Raw genomic sequence first — 20,151 nt, forward strand, 5'->3', positions numbered from 1 at the left:
ACGGCCCTCGACTTTAATCGCAATCCTTGTAGTCAATAGTACTAGCTTCGGCGCTTGCCAACGGGGCTCCAGCGGACTTCTCCTGTCGAAGTTCCTCACGAAAACCAGGTCCCCCGGAACAACCTCATGTGGCTTCACCTCGGTGTTGTCGGGAAAGGCTGCAGCAACCTGTGAACGACATGATTGTAGTGCAGACATCAAGGAAGCAAGGTAATCTGTCAGCATGTTACAGTCAACATCAGTAATTTTTCTCGGCAGAGGCGTCCCCCACATATTCGGTGGCCTACCAAAGACCACCTCGTACGGGGATAGCCCTGTTCTTGAGTGTGCGACCATTCTCATGTAAAAGAGTGCAACTGGCAAAGCTACTATCCAGTCGACGCCTTTCTCTCTACAGATCTTGGCAAGACGAATTTTCAGAGTCTGATTATGACGTTCCACGAGACCTGCTGCCTCGGGATGTCGGACACAGTGGAATTTCCATTGATAGCCGAGCAGGAGAGATACCTGCTTCATAAGCTCGGACGAGAATGGCTGACCGTTATCTGAGTATACGATACGGGGCAAACCATACCTGGGGAAGAATTCACGAACCAGCTGCTTGGCAGTGGTCGGAGCAGTGTAATCTGAGACTGGATATGCTTCTGTCCAACGGGAGAGTGCACATACAACTACGAGGACATATTTGAATCCTCGACAACGTTCCATCTGGATATAATCCATCTGGAGGACTTCAAAAGGGTGATCGGGAGGATGAAATCCACCTTGCTCTACGGGAATGCTTTTACCTGGGTTGAACTGACAACAGATCATGCAAGTACGCACTTTCTGTTTGGCTGCTGCTCGTAAATGTTTAATGAACCAGAGGTTTTGAATACTGTCTAACATAGCTTTTTCTCCTAAATGTGCAGGACTGTGTACTGTGTTAATGATAACTTGAACCATAGAGTCGGGGAGAAACCATGTAGCTTTCCCCTTTGTCATCCATCCCTGTTCTGTCTGGATCCCTCCTAGTTCAGTCCATTTCTTGATTTCGTCTGGTGTAGCATGTGTCTGTATGTCAATTACATCTAGGGCGGGATCCTTAACTGTCATACAATGTGTCGGTGTCTGGACTATTGTCTTTGTCAGATCAGTTGTGTGAGTCTGGGTCTGAGCTGTATGCTTGGCTGTTCTGTCTGCCAGGTCGTTACCCTGGGAAATTGTATCTGTGACTTTCGTATGTGCCTTGCACTTCATGATGGATATCGCTGTAGGCAGATGTATTGCGTCTAACAGAGCTTGAATGAGGGGAACGTGCTGAATTTTGGCCCCGTGAGAGGTCAAAAAACCTCTCTCTCGCCAGAGTACTCCGAAGTCGTGTACGACTCCGAAAGCATAACGTGAATCTGTGTATATGTTAACTCTCTTGTTCTTTGCTCGAATACAGGCTTGAGTCAGAGCGATGAGCTCTGCTGCTTGAGCTGACAGGGTGTCAATACAATTCGTTTCTATGACTTCAGTTTCTGTCGTGACTGCGTAGGCGGCCACCAATTCTCCTGTACTTGTTCTCATGCATGAACCATCCACATAAAGTGTCAGGTCTGGATCTGGTAATGCAGTGTCTGTCAAGTCTTGTCTGGGTTTCGTCGTAATGGTAATGACTTCAATACAATCATGTGCCAATTGATCTGTCTCACTTAATGGCAGAAGTGTAGCAGGATTCAATGTATTACAACGTCTGATTTCTATGTGTGGCTGAAACAATGTCAATTCATAACCTGTCAGTCGTGCTATAGTCAAGTGCTGAGTCTGTGTTCGGTTTAAAAGAACTTCCACGGAGTGTGGAACTTGTACTGTTAATTGGTGTCCCAACACTATGGAATCACTTTGTCTGATTGCTAGAGCTGTTGCTGCTACTGATTTCAAGCACGCAGGCAGCGCCTGGGCTACTGGATCCAATGTACTAGAAAAATAAGCACACGGTTTGTGTGAACCTGCTTGATCTTGGGTGAGTACTGACAATGCAGTACCTTCTCGTTCTGTGACAAAAAGTGTAAAAGGCTTGCTGTAACATGGTGTCGCTAAAACTGGTGCTTGACATAAGGCTTTCTTTAATTCGTCAAAAGCTTGTGTATGTTCCTGAGTCCAAGGGAGGGCAGTCGATGTCGCTGCCTCCTGGGTTGTCAACTGTATGAGTGGCTTCGCTAGAAATGCATACTGAGGGATCCATTGTCTACAGTAAGAAGTGAGGCCTATAAAAGCTCGTACCTCCTTTTGTGTCTTGGGTTGTGACATGTTTACAATTAACTGGATACGGTCAGGTGTTAGCTGTCTCCCCCCTTTGGACAGCAAGTGCCCAAGGTAAACCACTTGCTGAACACAGAATTGCAGCTTCAAAGGGGACACCTTGTGCCCCTTGTCGGCCAAGAAATGCAAAACCGTCAGCGATGCTTGCTCACATTCAGGTTCGCTGCGGGCGGTGATCAATAGATCATCGACATACTGTAGCAGGGCAGTGTTGTCAGGCATGTGAATACTGTCAAGTTGTCTTTTCAGTGCTTGGCTATAGATGCTGGGGCTTTCTGTGAATCCTTGAGGTGCGCGTGCAAATTTAAAGCTTCGACCACTTAAACAGAATCCGAAGAGATATTGGCTTTCCGGATCAATTGGGACACTAAAGAAGGCGTTCTTCAGATCAATTATAGTAAAGAACGTTGCTTCAGAATCAATGGCAGTCAATAGAGACGAGATGTCTGGAACCACGGGGTACTGTGGTAAAATGCATTTATTCAGTTCTCGTAAATCGATCACTAATCGATAAACTGGGGGTGCATTTGGATCAGTACGTTTAAGAATTGGAATGATAGGGGAGTTACATAGATTCGAGTCGGTTTCTACAACCACTCCTTGTGCAATGAGCTCGTCAATGATTTTCAGTAAAGCCACTACAGCATCTGGGGGTAACTTGTGTGAGAAGTTGGCCCGATATGCAACGTTCGCTATTCTAGGGACCGCTATGTATCGTTCCAACGACCCTTATGGTGTTTGGTTGTAAGTCAACCTATAGACCAGCTATCCTAGTAGCGTGGATACGAGCAGTCTAAGGCTAAAGACTCGAGAGGGCGCGTTAAGCCAGCTGTTTACCACACATGTACCCCTTGAACACCCAGTGAAAGGACACCACACAAGTGTTATGAAAATAAACAGTATATTTATTAAGAATCACAACAGCCCTGTACTCTTTATGAGGACAGGGTACTAAGCACAAACCAAATCTCTTTAGCAAATACTTCAAGTGCACAATTAAAACAAGTGTCCGAGGACACGGAAAGGTTAAGGCAAGTCGGAAGCGAGGGACTCGGGACCCTAGAGTAAAGAGGCTATGCAGGCACCGAAATGCCGAGTTACCTAGCCACGAGGGCTGCGGCTGCACAAGTCTTACAGGCGTCGGGGTCTTCGCTGACGAGCCAGGAGCCGGAAGAAAAGGAGTTGCTGGCCGGCGACCAGTGATGAATAGTTCGTAGAGATCCAAGCCTGGATCAGAGATTGATGAAACCTGAAAGCAGAGGGAACCAAGTTCGTACTACTAGCCAGTAGTCAGAGGGTACCAGGAAGGCACCGGTTGGCCGTCACCTCGACCAGGTGAGTGGGCGACGCTAGGCTCTGCAGTCTCACGGACCAGGAGGCGTTGTCGGCGACCACGGTGGAGGTGCGAGCTGTCCCACGAAGGATGATGCTGTCGGCGTCGCTGGGCCCAGGATGGGGCAACAAGCCTTGGCAGATCTCAGGGCCACGTGGTGGGCCTAAGATGGCGTCTTGAGTGGACCAGGAGGGTCCGGGGTGCTTCCCGCAAAGATGGAAGCAAGGGCCAGTCTGGAGCAACCAGACCAGCAGTGATGTTTGTCGGTCGTCGTCACGGAAGGGCACAAGCCAGCGGCTGGTGACCAGACAACGTGCTGAGCAGCGAGCAGAAGGGCCCCACGCAGATCGTGGAGATGCTGGGAGACTGCACTTCGGTGCTGGAGCGGCTCAGGGTCGGGGCTTCTCGGACCCCAGAGCACTCACCAGAGAGTTACCTCGATGGTCGTGCTGGTTAAGAGCGTGCAGGTTCTGATGATGGCCGGTCCCTCGAGGTCTCGTCGCACCCACAGATCACAGCTGAGCTGATGACGTGGGTGAAGGTCAGAGGTGCCAGGGAAGCCGGTTCTCGTCGAGCTGGGCCGTCGGATTCCTTGAGGAAGGACTTACAGCAAACCGCAGAGTTCTTAGTTGGTGCCCGCTGATGCAGGGTGACTACTCCTTAGTCACAAGGGAGAAATCTTGAGAAGAGTCTTGAATGTCCTTTGGTAGAAAGTAGTTCTTGAATCAAAGATGATCTAATTTGGAAGGGTCCCCGCTCCGGCCTTTATCCTAAAGGAAGGGGTGGGTACATGACTAGGTCCTGCCCTAAGGGTGGGACCAGAAAGGGGGGTAGTTACACCCCTCTCCCCTGCCGGACTTTCCCCAGGCCAGGGCTGTCGCCCCTGGAACTGGTTCTAACCGGCAGATGCGTAGTGAGCACCGGGGTGCCACTCCGCAGTCACCTTCTCGCAAAAGCCCTACCTACCCAGAATACACAAACCCTGTCTGGGACGGTGCGAACACCGCCCTCGACAGGAAACCCTTTGTCCAATCGCTCCTCGCTGGAAGGACTCCCAGCAGCAGGAGGTCAGACTCGTGTCTGTGGTGGCAGCATCCATTTTGTGGAGCTGAGGCTTCAGTTAACTTTAACCGGGGTTCACAGTTACGTACATGTCGTGTCCCTCTAGAAGGGTGGGATGCTAACCTCATCGCCAGAATTGGTGAGAGGGCAGCACCCCGATTCGTATGACACCTTACTCGACATGCCTTGATAACGCGACACCGAAGTTACCGATGTGGTACGCGTTATCATGGAACAGCCATTGGGTCTTGATTCCGCAAGCTGCAACCGGGCTCGGCTCGGGCCAGAACCTAGTTCACACGAGCCCACGCACTCTGCCTTCAGGATTGTCAAGGCCTGCCATAGGAGTGACTGATAGGAACTCGGGTGTCCATTGTATGGTTAGATATAGAGCTACTATACCTAAAGCAAAGGGTGATTACACGGCTTTGCCCCAGCTGTCATGCAGCCAGTTGTGTCAAATTTAGGAGGCCAGCCAGGGGTGGCATAATACATGCTGCAGCCCCTGGCGGCCCTGGGTACACCTATGCCCTGCGGTACGGGGTCTGATAAGGTGGCCCAGTACCAATTGGAAATGCACCTAGGGTACATGGAATCCACTTTAAAGAGAGAGCAGTAGGCCTGGGGTCCTGATTGGCAGGGTCCCAGGTCGACTATATCCAAAACCAGCTAAAACACAGGGCAAAAAAAGTTGGGGGCAACCATAGTCAGGATGTACCTTCCTACAACTTGTATTGTCGGATTCGTGGTAGTACTACTCCTGACTTGAGTGTGACTCGATATGGTGTAATGTGCATACAACCTACATCAGTGGGGCCTTGTGCCCATAAATGTGCAGGAACATTCTGTAATCTGGGATCAATATCTCTCAACACATAGTGACCCTTGAAGTCACGCAAGAACAGTCTTACTCCTTCCGGAGAACAGCAAATCACAGCTCCTAGAGCTTTCAGTGTCTTGATACCTAACAAGTTTTCTGGACATGATTTCATTAATAACAAATCTGTAGTGCGAGACAACGGACCAACTAATAGAGGTACTGGTTTCGATACTTCATTTACAATAGGTTTGCCTGAAAATCCAAGGGAAACATTCTGGGAGCCTGAGAGGGGTGCCCCTGGAACCTCGTCGTGACTTATTGTTGTTCTGCTTGCCCCTGTATCAATCAAAAACTTTCTATCTTTTCCTAATACTTGGCTATGTACGTAGGGACCCTCTTGGTCTACAGGAACCTCAATAAGAGGCAAGCCAACTTCCCTCTCTAGGCTGTTTCATGTGTATCGCTGATAGTCGGGATAATCAGTTTGTGCATACTGGTACATCTGTTGCGTTGCATGTTGTGTTGCGGCAATCGGTTGTGGCTGTGGTACCGCTACGGTCTGTACTGTCTGTTGCGAAGCCTGCATAGGCTGGATATTCTGTGGTACTTGTTGTTGGACCTGGTCCTGTCTAGGTTGACGCGGTCTTTCTTTGGTTTTACCTGTAGCTATATTGTGTTTCAAAACTGCACAATCGTTTATATAGTGACCTGGCTGTTTACAATAGTTGCATGTCCCTTTAACAGGAGCTGCTGAATTATTGGACTGTGTCATGCCCTTTTTCTGACCGTCAGCTGGAACTGACTGGGCTACTAACATTTTCATTTTCGTGTCTTTCATACGTCTTTGTTCGTGATCATGTTCTTCTCTAATTCTGTTCTGGTGGTACTGTAACATTTGTAACATTTGGGAAGGCATGTTTGCTTGCCAGGTGCTCTCGACTTTCAGTACACGATTCTTAACTTGGGGCAGGGAATTTTCGACCAATTTGGAGACAAAAAGGTGTGGATATGACTCGCTACTTGCTTTCAGGCCACTATTAATAATAAAACATTTCTCAAATCGGGAATAAAAATCACTAGTGTCTTCATCGGGTTTCTGTTTGCAGGCTGAGATTGCATCCCAGTCTTCCTTTTTCGTTGCTAATAAACGTGGCAATACTTGTACTAACAATCCTGGTAATGCTTTAGTTTTATCCCCAAGCCCTAGGCCTGGGGTTCGAGTATTTTCTTCGTTCTCTAATGCAGCCCAATCAATCTTTTGCTCTCCCACCTCCCATTCTTTTTCTTTGAGTTTCTCGTAAATACCGGCAGGCAATAATACTTTCAATATTTTCATGATGTCGGGATAGGTATAATCACCCATGAGTAGCATGTCCTTTATTTCACGGTGGAAACCTGCAGGGTCTTTATCGTGACTGGGCACTAGTTTCTTCATTTCCAATAATTCCATTTTAGTTATGGGCGTGTACACAAACACACGTCTAAAGGTATTATCATCATTCCTGACTGGATGCACTTCTCGCAAGGGGTTTTGTCTGTCTATGTAAAACATTTTTCTTTCTGGGGGTGGAGCTGAAACAAACTGAGGATTCAGGAAAGCACTATATCTGTGTCGATGTTCTAGAATTACCTTAATTAAATCGGTACCCAGGCCCCTCCATTTATTCATGAGTAACTCTATTAACACATCAGGTAAGGGACCTGGATCAGAATGTTGGCTTTTATACAATATAAGGAGGTGTTGTATCATATACATACTAGCTAGTCGCTGTTCGTCTGGGGAAAGATTCAAAAAGGTCTGCGCTAATGCGTCATCACTATATTTATCAGAACTGTCAGCCCATTGTACTGCTGACCTGGCTAATTCTTGCTCATCCATGGAATCGAGTACATGGTACCCCATTCGTTCTTGAAGTATTTTATCGGTAGCCTGAAATAGATGTTCAGGAGTCTTCGGATTTGACATAGCGGAGTGAAAAAGTCTCTTGCTTTCTGGGCATATCGGTTTATTAAAGGATCTACCCTTTCCTACATATGCTATCGTTCCTCTATCTTCTGGCTCTTCCTCCTCTGAGGATTTATTTGCATCTGATTCTGCTTCCCTTTCAGCTTTCTCTTTTGCATGGAATACTACTATTTCTTTACGAATTTTTCTGTACATGCTCTCTATACAACTTTGTTTATCATGTTTTCCGTCTGAAATATTCTGACTCCATGCAGTTAGTACCTTCATCTCCTCTTCATTTACACCAGGCCGGTCTCGTTCTCTTATGAAACAGTTTATTAGGAATCTTAATAGTAGGCTCTGAATGTCTACTTTCTGATGCGCCATGGCCTCCTGAATACATTCCGGACCCTCCCCCGTCTGAACAAAATGATATATCCTGTCTAGATTAGCTTTTATTCCTGGAAACAGAACTAAAAAGTCTGCAGCACGTCTTATACGTATTGAGGCTAATAACATGCAACCATCTTTGCCTGGTATGGGGTCATATCTACAGTATGTGATAAGTTCTTTCGCCCTTTCACTGCTAATCGGTTTCGGAGTACGTTGCATTGCTAGTTCTTTAGTATTTAATCGATGTACTGGTGGCGGGGTCTGGAAACCCCCTGTTGCACCTCCTGAAGCGGAGGCTTGAGCATGATCTGTCGGTAGGGCCGTGTCAGGCCCAAAAGGATTAAGCAGATTAATAGGGTTAATGGGGGGTGCAGGAAGTGGTGGAGGAGTGGCCTGTCGTTGGGGAAGGTGATTAGTGGGTGGTATAGGTGCAGGTGGAACATTGGTGTATGCGGGTGCTACATCGTCTAAGTAGGAAGAAAGGAAAATCTCTGCTGCGGTTTTGTGACGTAATTTAGTCGGAACCAATGGAGGGGGCTGATCTTTCGGTACTTCCGGGGTCGCCTTGGGCAGGCCCTCGGCCAGGACTGGATACAATCCTGTCATAATAGCATTACTACGTCTATCGTGTTGTTCTATCCTAACTCGTTCTCCTTCTTCTAGTAGTTCTTTTTCTTTGGCTTTTTCGGAATCCTCTTTACTTCTCTCTGCTTTTCTGAGTGCTTTCTCTGTCCGTCTGTGCGATTCTTTACGCCATAATTCAATGGCATCCTTCTGTGACTGTCTGGCTTTCTTTTTCCATAACGCTTCTTCTACTCTCAAGATGCACTCGGCATCCCATGTCCCTGTAACGGGCCATCTCTGATTCTCTGCTAGATCTTTGGTGTAGTCCACCCACAAGTCGAGAAATAATACAGCATCTAAGCCGTGTTTGTGGTACATAAAATATCCGGGAGTGTCCCTGGGTGGGATGGGAACAGCTTCCTCGAGTATCCCTTTTCTAGTTCCTATCTGTTTCAGTTTGGAAAACAGCGGCATTTTTCAGCCGTGATACTTGGTACTTGATACTTACTCGTATTTGGACACAACTAATACAATAAACACAAAATCAAACAATCACTCATACCACGACATTAAAACACATAAAAACATTTCGGAAAACGAACAATAACTTGATAGCGGAATCCTAGATATACTGCTAAACAGTACAGATACACTGCTAAACAGTGCAGACCGGGTCTGTGTACCCAAACCCGTCTTGACCGGACACAAATTAATGCACCCGTCTAGATGCGTCCCCAGCAACGATACTCACCGGGAAGCACGGAAACGGAAGGCCTCGGAAACTCGACACTGGACTGGACCGGACTGGACTTGACTCGATTCGTGACGTAAGTACTTCGGAACTTCGGAACTGGTGGGCCTCTGAATACCTCGGACCTTGCTCTCTCAGCTGGGCTCTGGTTGGGATGCTCCGCACTCCTCACCGCCTCGTCTGGGTGTCGATCGCAGCCTCAGTCACCTCCGTTGGCCTGAGGGAGATACAGGAAATCCTGCGGGTACGCGTTGTTGTCCGTCACGGCTGTGGCAGGGGACTGGGCCTGCAACGCACCGTCGGCGCGTAAGGTGGGGGAGGGGTCCCTATTCGGGCGCCAATTATGTGGTAAATTTAAATTACCTATACGGAATTTTATGCGGTAAAGTTCAATAAGAATAACTCAATCAGAAATAAGAGGCAGAGTCCGTGGCATCTGAGTTTATAAGGGTTTTATTCCTTAAAAAGGAATTGGTTCGAACCAGGTATCATGTTCCATCACCACGAGGGTTCAGGAAGGGAATGGACATGGACATGTACAATGCTTTATTAACAGAATATCATATATATAGTCAATGCATATAGTGGTGATGAATGCAGAAGGCGTAACAGCTGAGAGAAACGAGATAAGAACACATGTACGTAACAGAAGGCGTGCATGAGGGCGTACACGGAGGTGTGTGCTAGACAACGTCATAGAGAAGTGTCACAGGTAGGTGGATCCACAGAGGAATCCTGCAGTGTCAGCAGAAATATGTGGCAGAGATGCGCGCGCAGCAGCATGACGTATGATTGACGTGGAACTGGAGGGTGAAGGGGACTTGACATTTAGCCCTACATGAGGAGACAGAAGTCTGGGGTGTCAGAACAACCTAATCCCAAATCATATCTAGTATCTTGTGTTTGAGGAACTGTATTATCTAGAAGGAAAGGTCTCTCGGGCAGAGGCTATTCTATACTGACTGCTAGTGCGTGCATATGCGACTACGTGTCTACGTGTAAAGCAAGGGGGCCATGGGCCTACCATGGTAACAGGAGCTATGAATTACTTGCAAGGAGACAGAAAGGCCGGGCCCTTTGCTCTGCAGCTGGGAAGGATGTTTACCTAAACTACTAGACAGGAATGTATTTTCGAGGAGCGGAGCAGATAACTTGAAGGCTGAATACAGTCTTGGCAGGCAAGCAGGTCGAGCCAGGCACCGCTCGCCGCACAGGGAGTAAGGCAAGGGTCATGGAAGCGGCAGACTGCAGCTTTCAGAGACAGAAGGCAGAAAGGGCTCGATGGCAGGAATCAGGGCCTAACTCACCAGAGCCAGGGAAACGTGAAAGTGCACCATGTAAAGACGGTGGCAAGGCATACTTAGGAACTGAATATCCAACCCATTCATGGTGGATCTGAAAGAGGACATGTTAACGTTGGACGCAAATGTATTTGCGTCTTCATAGCTGGTTGTGGAGGGAACATACATGTACTTGAAGCACGTACATGGAGCCGTTGGGGTCTACGTTAGGGGACACAATTGACCATAAAAATTCATATTACCTCAAGGTGCCGAACCTCACTCATCTCGCGTGAGGTGCCGAACCTCACGCATCTCGGGTGAGGTGCTAAACCTCACGCATCTCGCGTGAGCTGCCAAACCTCACGCATCTCGGGTGAGGTGCCAAACCTCACGCATCTCGGGTGAGGTGCCAAACCTCACGCATCTCGCGTGAGGTACCAAACCTCACGCATCTCGGGTGAGGTGCCAAACCTCACGCATCTCGGGTGAGGTGCCAAACCTCACGCATCTCGCGTGAGGTGCCAAACCTCACGCATCTCGCGTGAAGTACCAAACCTCACGCATCTCGGGTGAGGTGATAAACCTCACGCATCTCGCGTGAGGTGCCAAACCTCACGCATCTCGCGTGAGATACCGAAATCTCACGCATCTCGCGTGAGATACCGAATCTCACGCATCTCGCGTGAGGTGCCAAACCTCACGCATCTCGTGAGTGTCTGGCGCGGTAGTAAATGTCCTCCCATTTTTTGTTGCGCAGAGTCCGCCCCAGTTCCCTCTCCCATCTAGCCCGTCCTGCATTATAAACGCGCGAGTATCTGTCCAAGAGGAGCCGATATATGTCTGAAATGAGTTGCTTATCTGAGGTGCGCGAGAGAAGCCAGTATTCATATTTACTGAGCTTGCGTGTAGCGTCTCCACGGATCTGGGGTTGAAGCGCCCAATGTCGGACCTGTAGATACCTAAGGCGTTCAGCCTCCGGGAGGTCATGGGTCTTCCGGAATTCCTCAAAAGGCATCACTCCCGCACCTGAATACATGTGAAAGAGGCATCGGCATCCTGCTGGGAGCCACTGTGCACAAGGCCTGGACATCCCTACCCAGGCCGAAGTCAGGGTTCTCTAACAGGGTTGTGAGGGGAGACGGGAAGGTCGTCAGGTCGTGTAAGACGCATGTTCGATCCCATACCTCTAGCGGTACCCTCGTGACGAAGGAGGCGTATAGGTTAGGGGGCCGGTGTTGTCGCCGCAGGAAAGGCACCTCCTGGAGTGGACGCCCCGCGACCGCTTGGTCCTGGAACAACCAATGGCGCTCCGATTCCCATTTGCTCCATTCCACTAGGGTTCTGAGTTGGGTCGCCTGGTAATAGTGACGCAAATCCGGCAGGCTCAGCCCACCACTCTCCGGGGGAAGCATCCCTAGCCTCAGCTTGAGTCTGGGCCGTTTCCCGTTCCACACAAACTGAGCCAGCTCCGATTGCGTGCGGCGAATCCATCCCTCCGGGGGACGGAGCGGGCTAGCCCGAAAAACGTATAAAACTTGCGGGAGGGGGGAGGAGCTTCGCGGGCGACCAAGATGGCCGCGTAAGCTCGGAGCTCCGTGGACCGTCCGACCCACCGCAACTATCCTGCCTGAAATCATGGTCCACATTGGTGGAATTGTAATGCTGGTGGCCTGCTGAGGTGGGGACTGCAATCGGCTTCCGAATCGGTGTATCCTGAGCAAAGTTACGTCGAGCTGAACTCCGCTCCGTGACGGTGCCATTGTCCCTCCGGACTTCGTCACTTCGCACGATCGGACTGCGTAGTGCCCGCCTGCCGCCTTCGTTGGTGAAGTACCTGCGCTTCTGCTTGCGCCTTCGGCACCCTGGTCTTGCCTTCTTGATCCGTCTGCCTCTCGGCTGTGGACCCAGACCTGTTGCCACCTCGCCTTTGTCCTCACGTACCCATCATGGCGGGCAGAGGTGATCCGGACAGGGCATCGAATAAAGGTGGTCGGGGCAAGTCGCAAACGCAGAACAATCGCATGGAGCGATATGTGAATCTCAAGTCGCCACCTACATCTGGGGCCGTCTCTAAAGGGACCCCATCGACGAGCCCGCCGGATGGATCGGACCCCACCCTCGTGGACATCATGGGTGCCATTACTAGCCTCCGTGCCGACATGCAGCAGCAGCACGAGACCCTGACTCATAAAGTGGACTCCATGGCTGTTGATATCACCCTCATTAGGGCCGACTTGGGCAAGACCAACGAGCGTGTGAAGGCTCTCGACATCAAGACCGCCAGCCTAACCTCGGACGTTTCCGAGCTACAGACTGAGGTCCGCAACCTGCAGACGACCGCTGATCTATTCTCAAGGCGGCTGGAGGACTTTGAGGGGCGAGCCAGGCGGCAGAACGTCCGCATAGTAGGGGTACCGGAGGGATCCGAGAATGACGCAGCTGACCTATTTGTGGAGGACTTGGTTAAGACTCATTTGGCGCCCTCTGGACTGAGTAATTTTTTCTCAGTGGAGCGTGCCCACCATGTGCCGGGGGGCCCGCCGAAAACGGGAGCGTCACCGCGACCGATTGTGGCGCGCCTCCTCAACTTCAGAGACCGAGACGCGATCCTCCAAGCATCCAGATCGCATGGACCACTTCACTACCAAAATGCGGAGGTGCACTTTTATCCGGACTTCACCAGGATGGTGCAACGTCAGCGCCTGAGCTACGCGGGGGTGAAGAGACGCCTCAGAGACTTGGGTCTCAAGTACTCCATGATGTTCCCTGCGAAACTCCGTGTTGAACACAAGGGACGTGCCCTCTTTTTTGACTATCCTGAAAATGTCAGTGAATGGCTGGACACTGTTTCGCCTGCTCGTGACGAGCAAGAGGATGAAGTTGGAGGCGCCTCGGGCGGAGCGGAGCGGCAAGACTGAACTAGGAGCTGATGCTACCCCCGCCTCGAATGACCGCCGGACTGGTGCTTTGTTACTTAATGATCTCTCCTTCATTTACATGGTGGGTGGCGGGACGATTTCACGGGGATTCCTTACTCCTCTGGGTCTTTCGTAGAGTAGTTAATGGGGCGACAGGCACACTGCTGGTTGGGGGGGCTTTTTAGTCTACTGCAGGGGTGCAGGGTGGGGGGTTTGTTGGGTACAGTTAATTTGTGTGTTGTTTTTTCCCTTCTTTCTCTTGTGTGGCAATGGGACATTGGTGCTCCTGAACTGTTTTTGATGCGGGTGTCTTTGGGCATTGGGTGGGGCGGGCAGTGGGGGGATGGGGGGTAGGATGTTAAGAATTCTCAGTTGGAATGTTAACGGGTTGGGTGACCGAATTAAGAGAGGGGTGGTGATACAACTGATCAAACGGCACATGCCAGATATTGTCCTTCTTCAGGAGACGCACTTGATGGGCAACGCTTGTAAAGCTCTGAATCGTAAGGGTTACAAAATGGTGGCACACTCGGGGTTCTCTTCCGGCTCCCGGGGGGCGGGCATCCACGTGCGCGCGTCCCTTCCCCTGGAGATAGAGACCACCTTGATTGATGACAGGGGGCGGTACACCGCCGTGGCTGGTAGATGGGAAGGGCGTTCCCTCACGTTGTTTTCTGTGTACGTCCCCCCGGGGCTCCAATCTAGTACCTTTCAGGACCTTGGTGGTGCCATCTTGTCTATGCCGGCTGGCCGGTTGATAGTGGGGGGTGACTTTAATTCAGTTTGCAGTGGTCTGCTTGATCGCCAACCGCCCCGCGACCTACGTTGCCCGCAGATGTGGCTGCCATCCTTTCTCGAGTCCATGGGTCTGGTAGACGGGTGGCAACTTCTGCATCCCACGCTCCGTCAATTTTCCTTCCTATCGGGTGCACACGGGAGTCTTTCTCGCATTGACTATGTCCTCACATTGGCTTCGGACGCACTGGCCGTTTCCGAGGCCCGCTTTCTGGCGCGGGGCATTTCTGATCACTCCCCGCTATGGGTCTCCTTTGACTTTGGGGTGGTCCTGTCGGAACGACCGGCAGCGGTCAATCCGTGGTATTTCCGGAACTTCAAAACCCGCTCCCTCCTGGCCAAAGCCATTGATCTTTACTTCTCCAAGAACGTGGGCTCGGTGCGGTCGGCCGTTACACTCTGGGAAGCCTTCAAGACGGTGCTCCGTGGCGAGGCCCAGGCGCTCATCGCTGAGACCCGTCGGACTAGGGATTCTGACATGCTTGTGGTTGAGCAGGAGGTCCTGCGACTCGAGGCCCAGCTGGGGCCCGAGCCGGACCCCTCTGTCCTGCATACCCTCTCGCTGAAACAAGCGGAGTACCATGCCCTGGCCACGAATGCCGCCCTCGCTCTGGCCAAGGAACAGCGAGGCCGCATCTACGACGTGGACGATAAGGCCGGGAAGTTGCTGGCTTGGTTAGACAGAAGGGAGATGGCCAGCCGTGTGGTACCCGAACTCCTCGGAGATGACGGTGTGGTCCTTACGGACCCTAGTGCTATCGTTGACTCATTCGCTGGCCACTTTCAGGGGGTCTATGAGTCTGCCTCGGACTTTTCGGAGGCGGACTCATCGGCCTTCCTCTCGGATATTGACCTACCCTGCCTTTCCGAGGAAGAGAGAGCGGACCTAGATAGAGACATCACCGCTGACGAGATTGACCTTGCGATCCGCTCCCTACGGACCGGAAAGGCCTCCGGGCCTAACGGCTTACCGGTGGAACTGTATAAAATCCGCTCGGACGCGATCTCCCCGCACCTCCGTAAAATGTTCTTGGAGTCCTTTGAGAGAGGCTGTCTCCCCCTGGATCAACGACTAGCTACCATCGTGGTCATCCACAAGGAGGGTAAGCCACGGGACGTCTGTCGATCGTACCGTCCTATCTCTCTCCTTAACGTAGAGCCCAAGGTCCTCGCCAAGCTGCTCGCCAACCGATTGATTGGCATCATTAGCGACCTCGTGCACCCCGACCAGTCGGGATTCATCCCCCACCGAAACACTGCCCTCAATTTGCGACGCCTCCATGGTGTCATGGCCAGGGCCCACACTCTCGAAGAGCCGGCTGTCCTGGCGTCTCTTGACGCCACTATGGCCTTCGACTCGCTCGAATGGCCATACCTCTGGGCAGTGCTGACCAAACTCGGGTTCGGACCTGTCTTTGTGAGCTGGGTGAAGCTCTTGTATGCGGACCCGATGGCTGATGTTACGGTCAACGGTCGCCTGTCGGCGCCATTCCCCCTACGTCGGGGTACTAGACAGGGTTGCCCCCTGTCGCCCCTTCTGTTTGCCTTGGCCCTTGAACCGCTTGCAGCTTTACTGCGTGTGCATCCTGACCTGCGAGGCATTACGTGGGCCCCTGGCTTCGAAGACAGGGTCTCCCTGTACGCCGATGATATCCTGCTTTATCTGACTTCCCCCTGCAGGTCCCTCATTGTGGCCTGTGATGTGATCAGACTTTTCGGGCGGTACTCTGGCCTGATTATCAATTGGGCCAAGTCCTCCCTATATGTCCTCAAGGGGGATGCTCCACGTCTCCCCAGAGGCTGCAGGATTCAGATTGCCACGCGCGGCTTCAAGTACCTGGGCATCTATATCTCTGGTACTCCCAAGTTGAGGCATGATAACAATCTACTCCCTCCTCTTCAGCGGTTACGGCGTGATGTGGACAGCTGGCGTAAACTGCCGCTCTCCCTTCTTGGCCGTGCCGCTCTATTCAAGATGATGGCCCTGCCCAGGTTCCTATACGCGCTCCAAAACGCTCAGGACCCGGTCCCGGCGCGCTACTTTCGTGATCTTGAAGGCCTTCTCCGGACCCTCCTATGGGAGGGTCGGCCCCGCGTTGCCTTTCACAAACTCACACTCCCCTGGTACGACGGTGGCATCGCCCTCCCAGATGTGCGCCGCTACTATTGGTCTTCGCAACTAGCTGCCCTCAACCACGGCTTCTATGGCCCAGTGGGGAGCCCCGGCTATGCCATGGATAGATGGCTGATGGGCGATGGTAACTATTATCGGGCCCTATACTCGAAGTCTTTTGACCGACGGTTGACGGGCCCCACCCGTGCGGCGGTCCGCACTTGGCGGGCGGTTACTAAGGCACAAGGGTGGCAGGGCAGACTCACGAGGTTCACTCCCCTCTTTGACTCGGACATCCTGGGTAGACTATGGCATACCAAGGGATTTGATAAGTGGGACCTTATCGGCATCAGCAGGGTTGATGACATGCTCTCCAGGGGCTCCATTAAGACCTTCCCCCAGTTACAAACCGAATACCAGCTGGGCGCGACGGAGTTTTTTCGCTACGCTCAACTGCGACACGCGCTGCTCTCGGCCTCTCCGCCGGACGGCGTCATTCCTGAGAGTTCCCCTCTGGAAGACAGGATACTAGATGGGCACATGCCGGACAGCGCAATCTCCCTCTCCTATAAAAAATTGATCAATGTGCGCACGGACCTCCTCCTTAGTTTGAGAGACCAGTGGGTGGCGGATGGCCTTGAATTGGACGATGAGGATTGGCAGAGCGCAGTTTCCTCCCCTAAGGAGGTTGCCATTTCTTCCCGTCTTCGCCTCGTGCAATTTAAGATCCTGCACCGGGTGTACATGACAGGACCCCGATTAATGCGCATGGGTTTCTCGCCTGACGGTCTCTGTCGTAGGGGCTGTGGAGCTCTTGCCACTTTCTTGCATATCCTTTGGGACTGCCCGGTGATCGCCTCCTACTGGGGAAGAGTGCACCGCGTTATGGAGGAGGTGACTGGCGTGGCTGCTCACGCTGAAGCCCGTCGATGCCTTCTGAACGTATGGGAGCCTTCCGATCACAACGTTGCGCAGACTAGGTGGGTCACCCTTGGGAACATGGTGGCTAGGAGGGACATAGCCCAGAGGTGGGGTGCGTCCGAGGCCCCCCTGCTGGTACAGTGGAAGGCCAACATGGACTGGTGCATGTTCAGGGAGAAGACAGTCTATGTGGCCAGAGGGAGACCTCGAACTTGGACTAAAATTTGGGGAGCATGGAATGAGTACAGGGGAGATGTGTGCTTACCGCCTGAATCACTCAGCCTGCATGATAATATGTCTCCCTAGCCTGTGACGCCAACTGAGCCCTATTGTACTGTATTCTCCTGTCACCTTCCCCCTCCCTCCTCCTTCCCAGTCTGCAACTTATCCTTGATGCACGTTTCCCTGCCTTTTTCCCCTACCCATCCCCGACACCCAGCGTCATACTATTCCCACTGCCACTCTCGCGCCCGCGGGCGCCTTGTTGTTGTATTCATCTTAATATAAAATTAACCTTCGACGACTATGTCTTAACTGTTTGACACTACTTCTCTCCTGTTATTCCTGCTGCCTTGCCTCCGGGATGTCGGGCTGAATAGCTGTGTGTTCTGATTTCAATAAAGGTTTTCAAAAATTAAAAAAAAAAAAAAAAACTTGCGGGAGGATTGTCATCTTTACTGCTGCCACTCGGCCCAGCCAAGATAGTGGGATGTGCCGCCAGCGGCCGACCTCCGCGCGGATAGTGCGACTAAGGTTAGCGTAGTTGAGACGCACCGTTTCTGGTAGCGTGGCCGCCAATTGTATGCCCAGGTAGGGGACTGCACCGTCTGCCCATTGGAAGGGGAATTGTGCTTCTAGGGAGGCCCGCGTGTGTATCTCCGAGGAAAGGTCAAGTGCTACTGATTTCGTCATGTTCACCTTAAAGCCAGAGGCCTTCGCAAACGCATCCAGAATGGCCACCCCGGCCGGCAGGGATGCCGCAGGGGAAGCAAAGGAAAGCAAGACGTCATCAGCGTATAAGCTAATCGTGTGGATATAAGCCCCGAATTTAATCCCCTTAATGGTCGGATGCGATCGCATGGCCTGCGCTAGGGGTTCCATATACAGCGCGAAGAGCAGGGGCGAGAGCGGACACTCCTGCCGAGTTCCGCGTTCGATGGGGAATACGGGCGATGAGCAGCCATTCACCCGAACCGACGCCGTGGGGAAGGTATAGCAGTTCAGAACCCACGTACGAAATCTCGCGCCTAACCCTGCCTTGATGAGCACCTGTTCCAAGTACGGCCAGTGGACACGATCGAAGGCCTTCTCCGCATCAATTGCCAACATCATGAACTCTCCCGGCAACCTGGAGGCCCGTTCCACTAAGTGGAGTGCTCTTTTTGTGTTGTCGACCGTCTGGCGCACCGGTATAAAGCCGGCCTGGTCCAGGTCAATCAGACCCGGCATAAGTGGGCCCAGCCGCTTCGACAGTATACTGGTGTAAAGCTTCAGATCTACGTTAAGTAACGAGATAGGGCGGTAGGCCCCGCATTGCGTTCGGTCCTTTCCCGGTTTGGGAATGACCGAGATCATGGCACTATTCAGCTCTCTTGGGATGGCGCCGGGCTAAAAGGCGGCGGTGAAGCCATCCGGTCCCGGCGTCTTGGCCAGCTTGAGGCGGGAGATCGCGGCAATGACTTCTTCAGGACGGATCTCCCTGTCAAGGAGTTCTAATTGTTCCGTCGATAAAGCCGGTATGGACACCAAGTCCAGGAAGGCCGCCCCGTCCGCTGGATCCAGAGCAGCCCCCTCGTATAGTGTGGTATAAAAGTCACTAAATGCCTGCGGTATAGCTCCGTCCTCCGTCATTGTGACTCCGTGCACCGAGTGTCGCTGCTGCTGTTCGCGGAGTGCCCGACCCAACAGCCTCCCGCATCTGTCACCTCCCGTGTAGTATGGATGTCGTACCCGTAGTGCCGCGTATTCTGCTCTATCTTGATCTAGTGCTGCTAACTGTTGACGTGCCACTCACAACTGTTTCCACACCCGCGGCGCCCCTGTCCTCTGGTGTACCTGCTCCAATTCTTTCGTGCGGGCAGAGAGCTCGTCTCTCTTACGGGCCCTCTCCGCATTTTCTGCTGCCGCGATTGCAATGAACTCGCCCCGTATGACTGCCTTGAGTGCTGCCCAATGTGTTGCATGTGAAGTGTCCGTCGGTGTGTTGTGTACCAGGTATTCAGCTATAGCTTCCTTGATCTTGGCCACAACCCCCTGTCTGTGCAGCAGCGTGTCCCTCAGTCTCCAGCAACGGGCACTGCGCCCCACCGGTGGAAAGGTAAACACCGCTGTGAGTGGTGCATGATCCGAAAGGGCTGCAGCTCCTATCTCAATGCTTGACGCCAGCGCTCTAAATTAAGTGGATGTTAGAAAATAATCTAGGCGCGCATAGGTTTTGTGAGCGTTGGAGTAATATGTGTAGTCCCGGTCGCCCGGGTGGAGGGAGCGCCACAAGTCCGTCATACCCAGTTCTGACAATCTGTTCCATCCCCCCTCCGATAAAGTGCCTGCCTGCGTGGATCGCTGCGCTGACCTGTCAAGTAGGTTGTGAAAAACGAAATTGAGGTCCCCCCAACCAGGACGTGTCTATCAGGTGCCGCCGCTGCTTCAGTAAGCACTTAGTGGAAGAACTTCTCCTGCCCCTCATTTGGCGCATAAACCGCAATCTCCGTGAAGGTGTGAGCACCCATTGAGAACCTGCAGGATAGGAGTCGCCCTTTAACCTCTGTCCCCCGGTGTAACTGCTTCCCCTTAAATCGCTTTGACACCAGGAGCGCCACCCCAGCAGTCTTTGTGGTCGTGGATGAGAAAAGTTGTGTCGGAAAGTGACGGGATTTAAGCCTATGACAATCCTTAGTTAGCAAATGCGTTTCCTGGAGGAGACAGATATCTGCTTTTGAATTCTCCAGCAGGGACAGCACCGCT

This window comes from Lissotriton vulgaris, chromosome 12 (assembly GCF_964263255.1).
Source record: "Lissotriton vulgaris chromosome 12, aLisVul1.2, whole genome shotgun sequence".
Classification (NCBI taxonomy): Eukaryota; Metazoa; Chordata; class Amphibia; order Caudata; family Salamandridae; genus Lissotriton; species Lissotriton vulgaris.